This window comes from Lutzomyia longipalpis, chromosome 2 (genome assembly GCF_024334085.1).
Source record: "Lutzomyia longipalpis isolate SR_M1_2022 chromosome 2, ASM2433408v1".
Classification (NCBI taxonomy): domain Eukaryota; kingdom Metazoa; phylum Arthropoda; class Insecta; order Diptera; family Psychodidae; genus Lutzomyia; species Lutzomyia longipalpis.
In genome coordinates, this window is record NC_074708.1 from 18838446 (window position 1) to 18854429 (window position 15984).

Here is a 15984-nt window from a genome sequence, read left to right on the forward strand (position 1 = left end):
GGTTGGGTCCTATTTGCGGAAGATACACACAACACATGCAGAATCCTGCATGGAGAGAACCAAGACCACAAATAGGTATTAAAAATGCTGTTTCCACACATTTTTTTAAGCATAGCTCCCTGCTTTCATTTGTGTACCACTGAAAACCCTATTATTATTCAACTATTGATTTTTCCTTCTCTTACTTTTCGGTGTGTTGATGACAAACAATTTCGTGGGAAATTCATCCTCTAGCTGGAAAATAACAGAAATCAAGCTAGATAAAAAATATATTACATCATGTAGATAGAATATAAAATATTAGCAATGTGAAATCGAATCAGGAAGCATTTATTTGAGTTTTTGCCCAAAAGCGTCAAGATTCAGCACACGTGTCTGGTCTATGTAAAGTTTTATATTTTCAAAAATTAAACATAAATTTGGAAAGTGAACTTCCTATTTACACAAATACAACACGTAAACACAATCCGGACTACACGAAAAAAAGGTGCAATGTTATCATTGTATGATATATGACGCTATGTTTACGATGGAATTCAATGAAATACAATCTACACTCCATAGCAATGAAGATTCAAAAAAGATTAGAATCCGTGACGGTTTTATTTGGAAAACTTTAGAAACTATTAAATTGTGAACATTGAGAAAACGCTATCCCAATATCCATTAATTTTTAATAGAATGTGCGATTGAAGCAATTTATTAAACATGCTCCTTCTTCTTTCTCCATGACCGAAGACTTTCTTCTCCAATATTCTCTCTTACAGCCAGAACTACAATCAAACTATAAATAAAATGAGTGTTTGTCTAAAATATCAGTTGAATTGTGTTTACAGACTTCAGTTTATATGCGTTTCCACTATCCATTCAATTTATCTAGTGCTTTCGATATGATTGGGGGATGAATATGTGGGTGCTCTCACAAATTGCTGCCCCATCTCCCTTCCACATCAAATCTTGCAATATGTGAAGTGAATTGATGGCAAATGGGAGCCGAACTGTGCGGCGATGTAAACATTTGAACAATATCAAATCATCATTATCCTCCACAACATCAACAACGATGACACAGTCCGCAAGAGCAAATAAACAATCTCTTCCATTTTCTACAATGATGTACTCCCGGGATCCAACATCTGATGCCATTTGCCATGGATGAGATTGAATCAAGGAACCTCTCTAAGTTCTTAGAAAATTTTATTCTCAGTTGCCCATTGGAGGGGGAGACGATGGGTGAAAAAAGAGGCTAACAGCAAGAATCTCTTTGAATTTATATCTGAAGATGGAATGAAATGATATATTTTACACTTTTATAAATACGGTAGTTTTTCTTCGACAGTCGGAAGAGCTTTTCTTTATATTTTCGTAGTGATTTTTTTTTAGCTTCATTTGATCGGTAGCTTTCTCACTTGAATACAATTTCCTCATCCGGTATACCTACTTTAACATACAAATAAGCTTAATAACCTATTTGAAGTGCCTTGAATAAAATTGATAACCTAATTGAACCTATACTTGTCTTTTTTAAAATTTTTATTTTCAAAGATATTTATGTACTCGTGGTGCATTCTTCGAAAAAAGAAGCTTTCAGATGGAATATAAAGAAATAAAATTGGATATTTTAATCGGTTTCATGGAGTTTTTCTTTTCATTTTTGAGAACACATGCTCTAAATTGTCGGTACGTGCATCACCTACGCACCATTTGTACGTTATATCTCTTTCTTCTCATTCGGAAAAAGTTGTATAAAAGGATATTTGATAAGGGCAAAGTGTTGAGGTAGACAATAAAATGGGGGCCAAGAAGTGCGCCCAGAGTGTCTCATTATTGCAATAAAAAGGCGAACGGAATTTAAATCGAAAATGTGTAAATTCCGAAAAAAAGGCATTCTCGTGAGGCATTTTGAATATTTTATCATTGAATTTCGCATCACATCTTTTTGCCAATTTCCCTAGGAAAACGATATTTATGCATATAGAGGATTCCAAAAGCCGGGGGGTTGTAGAGTTTTTGGGGGCGTGAAGAAGAAAAGGATGATATGTAGGATGCCATATAAAGATGAAGATGATAATTTTATACTGCACGTAGGTATATATTTTCCCTGCATAATAATGGGAAAAGAAGTGAAGAAAAAAAGGCAGAAGATTGTAGTTGCGAAACCCTCTGGCACTTTTCACATCACCCGCACGATTTCCCCAGACCAGCACGTAAGATTTTTCCGAGCTTTCCTTACACACACACACACCGCCACCCACTACTCTCTGTGTGACCCCAATTGCCATCGGTGGGTGAGTTCTAGGAGCAATTGACGCTATTTGAAACGGCCGATTGACTCGACTCCCAAATGTGCAGACATTTCCTCGATTGCTCTTCTCAATAGTCCTCTCCAATGTTTCACTAATGGGAGGCGAATTCCATCTCACATCCCCAATACCATCTTCGTATACCCTTCGGTGAAAAAAGAGAGGAAATCATCGGAAAATTTGTCTCATCTCGTGATTTTGGGGACTTTTGCTCTTATTATTCTGGTCAGCATACCATGTATAAGAAAGATATCTGCCAGGAAATCGTCTTCCATTTCAATTGATTTACCCTCCCGAATGTGTTTTTCACCTGAAAAACCATCATGTATAAGCATTTGGCAGTCAACAGGATTTTGCTGTTTCCGAAAAATATTTATTCGGAGAAAAAAATGATTTAAAAAATTCGTTGTATTTTAAAGGTTTTAACAAATATCTTGAAATTAAAATACTAAACCAAGAAAATTTTTATACATATAAATAAACAACCAAGAAAATGTTATATAGATATATTGCTAAAGAAAAATTATCATTTCATCTTTGTTTTTTCTTACCGCAATAGAGCTTTTCTCGTTGACAAGAGAAAAGGGCAAAAATGTCCATGAAAATTAAATAATATTGCTGCGAAGAATTTTCCAGAGTACTTTCCTTCAATTACTCCCTCTCATGCATTCAGAGCACCAGGGACTTGAATGGTTAGCATAAAGGAGGCAAAAAGACAGTTGGGAAGCATTATTCGATTGTAATATACCTTTCAGGGGAATAATGAAGTGACCATTAGAGATTCCTTTCATTATTTTGTATGAGGCTCTATCTCAGTGGCATTTACCTACACTTTGGGGCCATCTTCCAGGGAAATGTTCATGAATATAAGAGACGATAGTTAAATGAAAGGAGAGTTTTGTGACATTAATAAGGTGGGGAAGACAAATAAGTTGGATTTTATTAAACATTCCAAACTGTAAATGGTATGACCAAAGAAATGAAGATTTTTTGAATTTTCTGTATAAATGTGCAATTTTTACAATTTCAATCAATGTCAAGCTCGTTCAGATGGAGTATTTAATTATAAAATTGACAATTGAACAAATTAAATTTTCAAATTGGCATAGCTGAATATTTGTAAATATAATATGAAATATTTGCACGTTGATAGAATTTCCGATTGACATTCCAATGAATTTTTAATTACATGAAAATCAAACATAGGCCACTGTTTTTCCCTGCTACTATACAATTCGTTAGTGTGTGTCTGTGTGCCTACCCCTGGGGCATAAATAATTCCCACCAGAGGTATCGATTAACCACTGTGCCATGAATTCATGATTATATGTGTGCTCTAAATCACGCTGGTAATCAGTAAATTTCATGAAATTCCAACTGTTTTCTCGCCCCTCATACAACAAAAACTCCCCTACAGTAGAGCCTCGTGGAGTTTCTTCAACGCTGAAATAAATCAATTGCTAGCGGGAAGGAAGTTTTCAGTATAGTTTTTGGACTCAATAAAAATATTAATAATATATTTCTTTTTGCATTTCGTAGCAGTAAATCACTAAATTGCCCCTGACCACCCCCACACCAAAATGGCCCACATTGAAAACACGACAGAAAAGGGTAGCCAAACATTGGGGGAAAAGGTGCAAATAATAAATGAATGATTCGGGACTTCAACCCAAAATGTCAATTATTGGTAATTTAATTTGACGCGGGAATGCCGGAGGGAAATAGGAAAAAATAAAAAGGAAAAATTCGGTGATTTACCTTTCCCTCTCAGGTAATCCTCAATGTGGAGAATAAAGTAAGTAAATGGAATGAAATATTATGATATAAAAACATTTTTTTTTTCAAATTCTATATTCTGCTTGGTAATTATTAAAAAATAGAGTTTATTTAATTAGATTAATTAAAAAATTTTAAGTTTGATATTCATTTAAAAAAAATCGTTAACCCTTTAAGGACGAGTTAATTCTGAAACTTTTGTCAAAACAATTTTATGTTGCGAAAAAAATTGCAAAAAAAAATTATAAAATATCATTCACAAAGTTGACTATTTTGCCAATATTTTGCATAATTTATTTAAATTCATGGATTTCGATTTTGATACCATTACATTTAAATTGTTTTAAAAAAATCAAAGAGCATGATTATTCCGCGAATATTTTGCAAATATAATCGATTTTCCATTTAAAATTTCAATGCACCTCACATATTCAGAGGAAGAGTTAGATTTCGTTGATCTCTTTGTGTGCTATTTGTTCATCAGATTAATGAGAAAACAAGAAATGTATGCAATTTGTGGCTAGTGATGGGGAAGTATTTTGTGGAGATTGATTTGGAGAAAGACCCGCATACATGTGCTGTGCACCCCATATCTAATTGGACTGATGCAATGCAAGCCCTGGAGGTGCAGGAGAGACAAAGGCCGTCAAGTGAATTTGAATGCCTTCCAACACAGTGGTGAGATGTTGCAATAAAAGAGGATTAATGCGTAGCGAATGATTAAATGAAATTACACCCGAATGTCACTATCAATCAAAAGCTCTAGATGCCGTGGATGGCTCTTCTATCCTCTTGAGGCTATACACATTGTACTATCCCAAAGTGTATACAGAAAATGCCATGCCATGAGGTGGCTGAAATTGACCAATTGGGTGGTGACTCTCCAATTGCTGCTTCGTCCCATTTGAATTGCAAATTTTCCCCTATATACTCTACATTCTGCTGTGACGAGCTCATCCCAAAGCGGAATATGCATATTCCTTCCGGGAATATTTTGGACTATATATGGAATCTTGTCCCTCTGCGATGAAGCCATCACGTTGGTTTACCACACGAAAGCTACTCAAAGACGATCAATATAAAGCACGGAGTGGCGCTGCGTGCTCGTCTTAATTTCATTAATTCCTTTGCCCCTTCTTTTGGCGCGAAAGCGTGCATTGTATATAGTTTTTGCGTGCCGGGTGCTCGCCTTTGATCCCTTCATCATTGGACTAAAAGAGAATTTCTCCTAAGAGGATTACACGAAAAGTGGATGCGATGGGGCTACGGAGGGAGGGGGTTCAGTGGAAAAAGGGATAAACAAATAATTACACAGAAGTCAGGGGCAGACAGCCAGGAAGTGTAGGCGAAAAAAGGACACGGCTAGAAAGGGAAATCAAACATCAGAATGTCTTTACTAATTTCATTTTATGACTCCTCCATCGGAATCCGCTTCGACAGCAAGTGGTCTTCAGTGTGTCTTTTGTTGGGGCAACCGGAACAGAGTCGCATATTCCGGAAATTCTCCCACCCGAACTCAAAAGAGATAAAAGTTCCTCCAGCCTAATCCAATATTTATGGAAACTCCTGAATAAAATATTCCTACCCGGTGATTTTCATTCTCTGATTGTTCTTTCACTCACAGAGTCCACTGACCAGAATAATATTCTCACCTTCTTGCCCTTTTTCTTGAGTGTGAAAACTATTTGTGTGGGTAGAAGATCAGTATGTATATGAGGTGGAAGGTTGAATGAAATGTGAGAATAAAATAAGAGTTTGGATAGGATGATTGTGGGTAATCAAAAAATCAAAATTTGGTTTATAAGAAAAACCTTTTTGCTGTTCCACGTGAATACTTAATACTCCAAATTCTCTACGGATACTGCTTCAAAACTTCATTTAAACCATAAACCATTGTTATTGGTTAAAGAAGTATTAATATATTCCAGTGCAATACTTTTGAATCGAAACATAGGTAATGTCTAAAATAAATTTTGTGTAGAAACTCCTTAAACGCATCCCCCCAAAAGGCGCCACGGGAGTGATTGTACGTACTTGTACATCCATTTTCGTTGAGTTTCGATAAATGCACGATTACCGTCCTGAGTAGCTCCTGAAAAATCGCATGCTCCCCTGTGCAATTCCACATTTCAATTGCGAAGACTGAATAAATCGCTTCATTTCCGCTCTTTCCTTCGCAATCAATCAATTGCACAACACTTGTCTGATTTTTATCGGCGTCAAGCAATTCTCTCAGACAAAGTGTACCACCATTCAGGGGATTGCAAATATACCCGTTGAAATATATAAGAAAAGTCTGTGGGAGACATTTAAGAGATGTTTAGCTTCACATTATGTACTTATCCTGCAAATTGATTGCATTTTGTTTGTATATGTGTTATACATCTTCTGTAGCCCCTCATCCAGACCAAATATATACATATAAAAATGCAAAGATAAATATATATAAACTGCAAAGATAAAAATTAAATATAGCATGGATGGAACAGTATAAAGCGAAAGAACGGTAAGTAAAACTTACGGGCTGTGATTCTTTCTTTGTCAGTGAAATGTGAAATTGACGGAAAATTGAGGATGGGCAAATTTTGTGGAAGGCTTTCTCGCGCACCGAATCACAGCCAACGCGCAGATAATTTGTGAGAAGCCTTAATCGTGGGCGTTGGCTGTGATTCGGTACGCGAGAAAGCCTTCCACAAAATTTGCCCATCCTCAATTTTCCGTCAATTTCACATTTCACTGACAAAGAAAGAATCACAGCCCGTAAGTTTTACTTACCGTTCTTTCGCTTTATACTGTTCCATCCATGCTATATTTAATTTTTATCTTTGCAGTTTATATATATTTATCTTTGCATTTTTATATGTATATATATAATGTATATATCTATGCATTTATATATATATTTTATTTTATTTTATATGTGTATATAAAACGCCCCGCTTCGCGGGGCGTTGGACTTATGCAACTCAAGATATGACATGTTAACTTTAAAACGCGATATCTCCGGAACGGCTACATAGATTTTCTTCATTTTTGGCATGGTGATAGATACTATAGTCAACTATAACATATCAAAATTTGAAGCAATTCTATAAAGCGGTGCTCGAGATATTCATCGAAAACTCATCGAAAATTTTGTTTTCGATTTTAGCACCACTTGCGGTCATTTCTTGAACTTGCAATGTTCCGAGCAGTTGTAGGGCTCATTAATATCTTTCATTTGAGCCCGAGTTGATCAAAATCGGTCAAGCCGTTCTCGAGTTATGGCCGATTTTCGATGAAAAATTGTGGCGGCCATATTGGCTAAACGGCTTGGCCGATTTTCGAAAATGAGGTATCGTTGGAAAGGTCTTGATGGCCCCTACAACATATCAAAATTTCAGACCTCTAGCTATAGTAGTGACTGAGATATAGCGAAAACAAAATTTTGAGGTTATTCAAAATGGCGGACGGGGGGGTGGGGGGTTGGATTTGACTTCATAATCGGATGTCTTCCACCTGATATATGAACTTTGCCGTTGACCGCAAGTTTCTATCTATTACCGTTCTCTTGCAATATTGCGTTATATTCCGGACGGCCGGCCGGCCGGACCAATTTTTGGCGCATACGTTTTTTGGAATGTGGGGACCCTAATTCGTGCTCATCCCAAGTTTGAGCCCGATCTGACGACTTTGCATTTTAGAGTGTACACAGAAGCTGTGCTTCTTTTAAGAAAGAATCACAGCTAAAATATGAAGAAGCGCGAAAAAAAGTTGAATAATCATTTTCGGTTAGTTGAATAATTATTTTGCATCAATATGACTCATTAATTACATAATTAATATACCTGATTGAGTATACACACATATTGTAATTGGGCGGCTTTGTGAAGATTCAGTGCACCACAATTATTTCATGCAATGAAATTAAATCACCCTCAAAATATTTAGACAAAGCCCAAATCGATATTTGCATTATTTGTGTAAATAAATAGAGTCATTTGAGGAAATTCAGTGGTAATTTTGTATTATGTACCTTTAGTGTGTAAACACACGAAATGTTCTACTTGGGAGAGAATAAGCTATATTTCAATAAAATATGATGTTGTATTTGTTGTAGGTATATGTATGTACATTGAAAGGTTTTGTGAAATGAAAGGTATTCAAAATTGCATAAGGTGTAAAATTTTTTTTTAATGCCAAAACTTCCTTGTGAGCGATTTAATTCCGAATTTTCAATCTAAGAGAGATTTTTTTCTTTTTGATTTAGAAAAGAAGTCTAGGAAATTGCGTAAACATTAATTATTATTAAGGAACAAAAATATTTTAAATATCGAGAGTTTATTTTTAAAAAGTTCATAGAGAAGACAGCACTGGATCGATCGTTTAAAAGAAATGGAATTTTTCCTCCGAATCTTCGACTTTAAACACCCACTCGTTTTATTGATAAAAGTGTATTTTTTTTACCAATGCGCTTTGGGGTCATTTAAGTCAAAGTCGAAAAGGGTAAAAAGGTTCATTTTCAACAAATCAAAATTGTATTTTCATGGTGAAATAAAATTCTAGCAACTCTTAAAATCCTCTCTCCTCTTGACCATATACATCATAATATGTATCGTAAGTTTCCCAAACGATTCTAATACCCTCAATTGCTAGAGATCAGACTTCTTGCGTGTTGGGGTAACAGAAACCCCAAAACACTCGAAACCCTTGAAATACTCGAGGGATTATCAAAATCAAGTGGCAGATTTTTGCTACTATATCCGCTCAGACCGCAGAATAAGGGTCATCAGTGGCTGACGAGGCGTTCTACCCCTCGTTGGTGCTTCTTCAGCGCGGTGGGTGTTTCAGTGGTTTTGGTCGTGTATCGAGATCACAATGGGAAATAATTTCACACTTCACTCAAAATAGCCACTTCCGCTCTGTGCTGGTGTTTCCCACTGCAACCTGCTCACACCCCCGTCTCCCAAATTGCCCTGCATCAAGTCAAAACACGGCCGCCTGGAGGGGTGGTGGCGGGCTTCTCAATGGGGATTTTGCCCCTCGTGCCTATGGGGTTGGATTCAGGGGGTGTTTGCAAGGTGAACTCTCGTTGTACTACTTTTCAGCCACTCAGTGTGCCAAAGGAGCCCTCCCCATCCAAGAGCTGTCTGCCGTCACAGGTCGCAGGAGAAATTACGGCGGAATGGGGGAGCTTTTCGAGCTTGCGCTCAACGCGCAAAGCTTTTCCAGCTCTCAACAGAGCGGCAAACGTTCATTTCAGTCGTGGTGGTTTCAGTCTATCAAGTGTAGTGCAATGTTATGTGTGGTGCGGAATCTGTAGTCGGCAAACTTATGTGATTGTTGGTCACGTTTCAGTTTTCGATTTTACATTTTCATCGAAAGTGGCATAAAAAGCATTACCGGCAGGAAAAAGTGCATTTAGTACCTGAAGTGAAATATCAGTTGTACCACTTTATCTTTTACACCCCTACTCATTCTCATTTATTTTTCATCCCCATTGAATTCCACGAAAAGAGATTGTCTTCGAAAGCTAGCGTGGGATTAGGCATGGGTGTTTTTAAAGTGCTGTGTGTTTATGAAGAATACCTAAAAAGAAGTTAAATAATAAAAGACTCCTTATACATTCTGTTTCATTAGGACCTCCCGTTCTTGTCTTCTGAATTTATTCGTCTTAGTCCTTCTAAATTTTCCATTCCACCCTAACGTTTGTCGCTAAGGTATAGCTCTTCCGGCTGAGTGCCCCATCATCAGTGTCACCGAAAGGCAAACATGGAATTAATGTAAAATAACTCATGTAAATAATTAATGTGAGTGACGCATAAAAAATTGGACATTACGTAAAGTGCGACGATTCGAACGTAGAGAGAGATATTTGTGCCCAAATGACCACCCCTTTGGTCCCATGGTGAAAAAATTACAACAAAAGAGCGGAAGGGTAGAAGAAGCTACATACATACATATAAAAAAATCCAATGATTTCCATGTGTGATGTGATGTTTTACCGCTTGAGTGTCCCACTATGGATTGGTTGGAGAATTCCGTTTGTGCTTTTTGGCCTGGTGAGCAAATGAAAGTGAAAAATGACTTGGATTCTCTGTCATCGCGCTGTGACGGTTGTTTTTGATTTGTGACACTGTGGGGGTGCTATACCCCACGCCAAAAATCGCACCCACAGAAAGCTCGCTGGTAAAAAAAACGAGTTGTTTTTTTCTGTTATAGAAGGTGTATAAAGTGTTAATAATGTGCAGAGTTTTTTGATGATAGAAATCAGACAAAATGGCATTTCTCACAGAGTGTTTATCGGCTTATTGAGCAAGTTATCAGGAGCCAGCATCTAACATCCTTTCTTCGTGCCGTCAATTAGACTGCTCGAGTGATTTCGACTGTACGCACGCTGAGGAAAAGTAATTATATCCCCATGTTTTTACCACATAACAATGAATGAGAGTGTGTGACTTTGAGAGAATGAGTATGAGTGGATAAACTGCTTGAGTCGTATAAAGTAATTTAAGTCGGAAATTTTTTAGATATAATTAGTAAAAAAAATAATTATTTTGTTTTACTATTTGAGGATGCTTCTTAAAGTTATTTCATTCTAAATTATTACTTAAATACATTATGATATGTATGATTCGAAAATAATTATATACATATGTAGGTAAACATCAACACCTTTTTCGGTTATTTTCTCCTCAATCATCCTTTCTCCTCATCACATTTCCGCCATCCCCACCGAATGAATTGGATCTACACACATTTTTGGGCATTTTCCTGGTTAAGGATTTATGCTTTAAAGAAATTCATGTCTTCTCTGCGCGGGATGACTTGCATCATTGGGGAAAGAAGGTTTTTTCCCACGGGACTGGTTTCTTGCCCACACACTGACAAGTACCGCTTCCATTGGAAATTTGGTTGGCTTGCCAATCAGCTGCATGACACACAGCAGCAAAAAATCTTCACAACCATCGGACATTGCACACACACAAACCATCAGCGACTCTTGCACTCTCTTTGTGTCGTCTTCATCTTTAGTGATTTGGATGCCAGCACAGTGTTTAGTCGTTTTTTATCTTGCTCTATGTAATTTTGCATGAAATTTTCTAATTTTTATTGTGATGTGTCCCTTTCTGAGGTGGGAAATTTATTTCCTACAGTTTTTTGACAAAAAAACAGCCCCATGCTGATGTAAGTTGCTTTAAAAAGAAAAATTTTGAAGAATTTTTTTTCCCGCGAACAGAAATTTTGTAACGCCCAAATCATTTCTTTTCCATGTAATAGAGCCTGAAGAAGCCAATAAACATTTGGCGAAACGCGTCGCTGGATAGCATAAATGCTGTTTTTTCTTTCCTTTTTCTGACTGCGTACACCGATTGAAAAAATTCAACAAATTACAACAGTCGTGAAATATTCTACATCAACACCTTTTTCGGTTATTTTCTCCTCAATCATCCTTTCTCCTCATCACATTTCCGCCATCCCCACCGAATGAATTGGATCTACACACATTTTTGGGCATTTTCCTGGTTAAGGATTTATGCTTTAAAGAAATTCATGTCTTCTCTGCGCGGGATGACTTGCATCATTGGGGAAAGAAGGTTTTTTCCCACGGGACTGGTTTCTTGCCCACACACTGACAAGTACCGCTTCCATTGGAAATTTGGTTGGCTTGCCAATCAGCTGCATGACACACAGCAGCAAAAAATCTTCACAACCATCGGACATTGCACACACACAAACCATCAGCGACTCTTGCACTCTCTTTGTGTCGTCTTCATCTTTAGTGATTTGGATGCCAGCACAGTGTTTAGTCGTTTTTTATCTTGCTCTATGTAATTTTGCATGAAATTTTCTAATTTTTATTGTGATGTGTCCCTTTCTGAGGTGGGAAATTTATTTCCTACAGTTTTTTGACAAAAAAACAGCCCCATGCTGATGTAAGTTGCTTTAAAAAGAAAAATTTTGAAGAATTTTTTTTTCCCGCGAACAGAAATTTTGTAACGCCCAAATCATTTCTTTTCCATGTAATAGAGCCTGAAGAAGCCAATAAACATTTGGCGAAACGCGTCGCTGGATAGCATAAATGCTGTTTTTTCTTTCCTTTTTCTGACTGCGTACACCGATTGAAAAAATTCAACAAATTACAACAGTCGTGAAATATTCTACATATGTAGGTAAGAGTGAAATATTGAAAAATGTTTTCAATTAAAGGATATAAAAAAACTAAAAAAGAAATTCTTTAATTTGCAAGCTCAGAATTATGTTTTATGACGAACATCAACTCCAAAATATATTGTGAAACTTAACAAAAATTCCACATAGATTTTTTTAAAATGCTCTAAAATACTTGATGCCAATTTCAACTTCATTACAATTCTAACTTTTTCTATTAGGCAAATAATGTAGAACCTTTAAATTAAACTAACCAATTCACTAAAATTAAATTGAATTTTTTTTTTGGCTACTCTCATATAATTTATTTATTCATCTCGTGAATGCTGGAGAAAAATTTTCTGCATGGTAAAATGACAAACAACGCTGACACGAAAAAAAAAGTCCTCAACTTGATATAAAACTCTGTACGTACAATCCACTTAGTTTTTTTATTGAGTTTTGTCCTTCTTTTTCCCTCGCAGCGAAAATATGTACACACCATTTTTTTCGGGGGGTGTAGACAAAATGTAGGTATGTATGTAAGTATAAAAAGTAAAATGCAAAAATCATCCATTTGGGGATGAGGCGGAAAAGAGTCATTTGATATGATAGCGTGGAGGGGCAAAAAACAAAGAAAAGCATAACAATGTAAAAATAATAAAGTCCAATTTAATTTATTATTCACGGAGAAAAGTGTTTTTCTACATTTCGATTCACAGTGTATGACTCTGGTGCGGCTCATTTGGTATTTTGAGTCAACAACTTTCATTTTTTTCTCTCTTTTCCTTTGCGTTCCGCGTATATATATGGGAACATTTTTCCCATGCGAAAGAATATGTGTAAGGAAAAGGACTTGGTATGAATTGCGATACCATTTGGCATTTAATATTTCCACCCTGACACACACCACAAAATGTATGCGCATATAAATTCCAATTATGTTTCGATTTCCATCCTGCTTGGGTCTCGACACTCCGTATTTTCCTCAATTTATTTCCATAATCACTTAATTGCATGCCACTGTCGATGATGAGGCAAAAAGACGCGGAATCTCCGCAGTACTTCCCACAGCTGCACTCCAGACTACACCAATGTAGCGTAGAGACTAACAGGAATCTCGCTTCATCCCTTCTCGAAAAACTTGCCAAAGTGTAGAGCACAATCCAGCGGAAGCTCTTCGCATTCTTTTCACTTTGTCGAATGAGCTCATAAACTGTGGAAAATCCACACACAATGTCGATACAATGGCCATAACTTCCATCTCTCTCTCTCTGTGTGCTTTGGCTTTTTGCAGTCAGGGCTCATAAAATGGTTAGCAAAATAATATAGCCACGAACAAAAAAAAAGAGCTTTTCATTGTTGAGAAAAGAAAAGCTAAATATGGAAAATCATAAACAGCGATTTACGGTATTGATTTTTGCATATAACTGAAAAATACATTTGGGAAAAATTGGAATAAGTGAATCAATTAAATAAATTGAACTTTATGGAATTTTTGGATATCTAAATAAAATTCAATTCAATTGATGGAAAAACTTTTCCATCACTCAATTACAATCACTTTGTTAATAAATAGATTTATTTTTGAAAATCAATTCCCCAAGAAATTTTATTATCGGCAGCTTTTATTTTGTTCACATTTTGCTATTTCTACGGGATAATATAAGTATTATTTTAGCTTCTATATCATATTTTGCTAAGCACCTACTCTTAAAGGTATTCTTTGAGGATATATTTTCAATCAGGTGTCACTAAAATAAATTTTCAATGAAAACCAAATAATTCCATTTAAAAAATCACACATTTCTATTTTCATTTCCAAGAGTTGATAGATTTCCCATTTTCCTATGTGTGCGAAGAAAGCTTATTGAGGGAAGAATGTCAAAAGTTCAGAAAGAACACGTAAAAGAGGTAAAGCATAGTGTTTGGAAGATGATTGATGCATTTCGTACTCAAAACGGGTCTCCGGTGCTAAAAGCATCCAAAGATGACAGAAAAGTTCTGGGTGGTGGAAAAAGCTCAAGCATCCCCATGCGACAAGGATGAAAATATGAGTGCAATGAAACACATGAATGAACCAGTCTTGATACGTCCTTCGTGATAAATTGCGTGGCAACGGCAGCTTTTGCCAAAGCTCTTTCCTGTGTGCAACGAAATATTTTGATTTTCAGCCCCCACTCATGCCTCATGGATCGGTACGAGAAACATGGGGAGGGTGGAGGAAAAGTTTCTGTTAGAGAAAATTTTTCTTGTGAAACAAAATTTATTACCCTCTTCTCCGTATTTTGTCCATTGACACTCTCTGTTCTTTTTTTGTACGAAACTTTCCTCCTTACGGGTTAGTGACGGGCGAATTCCTACACCAATTTTCATACTGAATGGGAAAATGATGGCGTAAATGTCCCTCGTATGGGGAAACGATGAGAACATTCAAATTCAATGGGACTGCAGCACATTGTTCTCTTCGACACATACTTCATGTCCAGTCCATCGCTTTCCATGCAAATAATATGCTCGCCTCGCGGAACTTCTATTCCATATGGAGTGGCACATCCACGAGAAATTCCATATTTATCAATTGAAACGCAAAAGGAGTCCTCTTGTTATAAAGTTACACTCACACAGTTACTTTTGTGGTAGGGGGTTGGAAGCGTCTAATATATAGAAGAGGAAAGCTAAGGCAGAGGAGCATCCGCATGAAATTAAGCTCCATGTAAATTGGGAACGACAACCGCATCATGCTCATTCAATGAGAAGAATGGTTTACTTAGAGTTTAGTGGGTTTAGTGTGAACTATTTGAAAATTTAATTAGACTAATATTATTCATTTATTAAAGTCATTTAACTATTTTTCGTTATAGGAAAGAGGAAAAGATCTTTAGAACAATTAAACTGTTATATATTTTCTTAAAATATCCATTACTCCGTAAAAAAAAGATAATAATTTTATAATAAAATTTGTTAAATGCAAATAAACTTTATCATGCTTGAAACAACAGTACAGAGAAGAAAACAAACATCGGAAAGCAAAAGATTAGCCATGCTGAAGCTCCATAGCAAAGCTTCATTGAATATCTGTGTTTAGAACAAAAACTCAAGTTCTTTATACAAGATCAAAGTCTTAGGAAAAAAAAATATCTCGTAGAGTTAGGTGAATTTAAATTTGTAAAAGTAGGTCAATTTGAAAATATCCCGTGGACAATATTTACGAGCAAATCCTTTTGCCTTTGAAAAGTACATTTGGAATCTCTCTTAATGTTTGGGAAACCTTTCCCGGAGGAATTGTTATAAAAAAAATAAACTCCTCGTTTTCTCTATATAGGAAACTCAAACCGAAAAGGCACTAAAGAGCTCTTTCCAATTCATGCTTGAATGTGGAATTGTATGCAGGAGAAAATCTTCCACACGTACTGCACTAAGAACTCCCACACTAGTCGTGAATTGGTGCCTTTGAACTACATTTGTGGCATCGTATAGTGTGCTTCCATGATATTGTCTGAAATTGAATTCGGCAGGATATCTTGAATTTCTCCCCTATCGCACATATGCACTGACTCATTCCCCCCCAAAGTTGAGCGCCGTGTGAAACTTGTTGGAAAATTTATATAGTGCCAAAATTCATGTTATATCCAACACACAAACTTCTCTATTAGTTGCAAATGGTATATAAAGTCTCTAGGAATATTGTTAACTAATTTACACACCGCAAATGCTATGGGGGTGGTACTATGCGTCTACATCTTCGGTGAAAGATGGGGTGACTCAAGTCCAT

General features: G+C 36.4%; 2 protein-coding genes across 2 annotated transcripts in view; both read left to right on the top strand.

Annotated features, from left to right (window-relative positions):
* The window catches only part of LOC129789442 (uncharacterized), an 885568-nt gene that overhangs the window by 80608 nt on the left and 788976 nt on the right, over positions 1-15984 (top strand). The window lies entirely within an intron of this gene.
* LOC129789300 (chaoptin) overlaps positions 9369-15984 on the top strand; it is a 316756-nt gene continuing 310140 nt past the window's right edge. The window contains exon 1 of the mRNA XM_055826010.1: positions 9369-10465. The gene's annotated coding sequence lies outside the window, so the exon portion shown is untranslated. The remainder of the gene's footprint in view (positions 10466-15984) is intronic.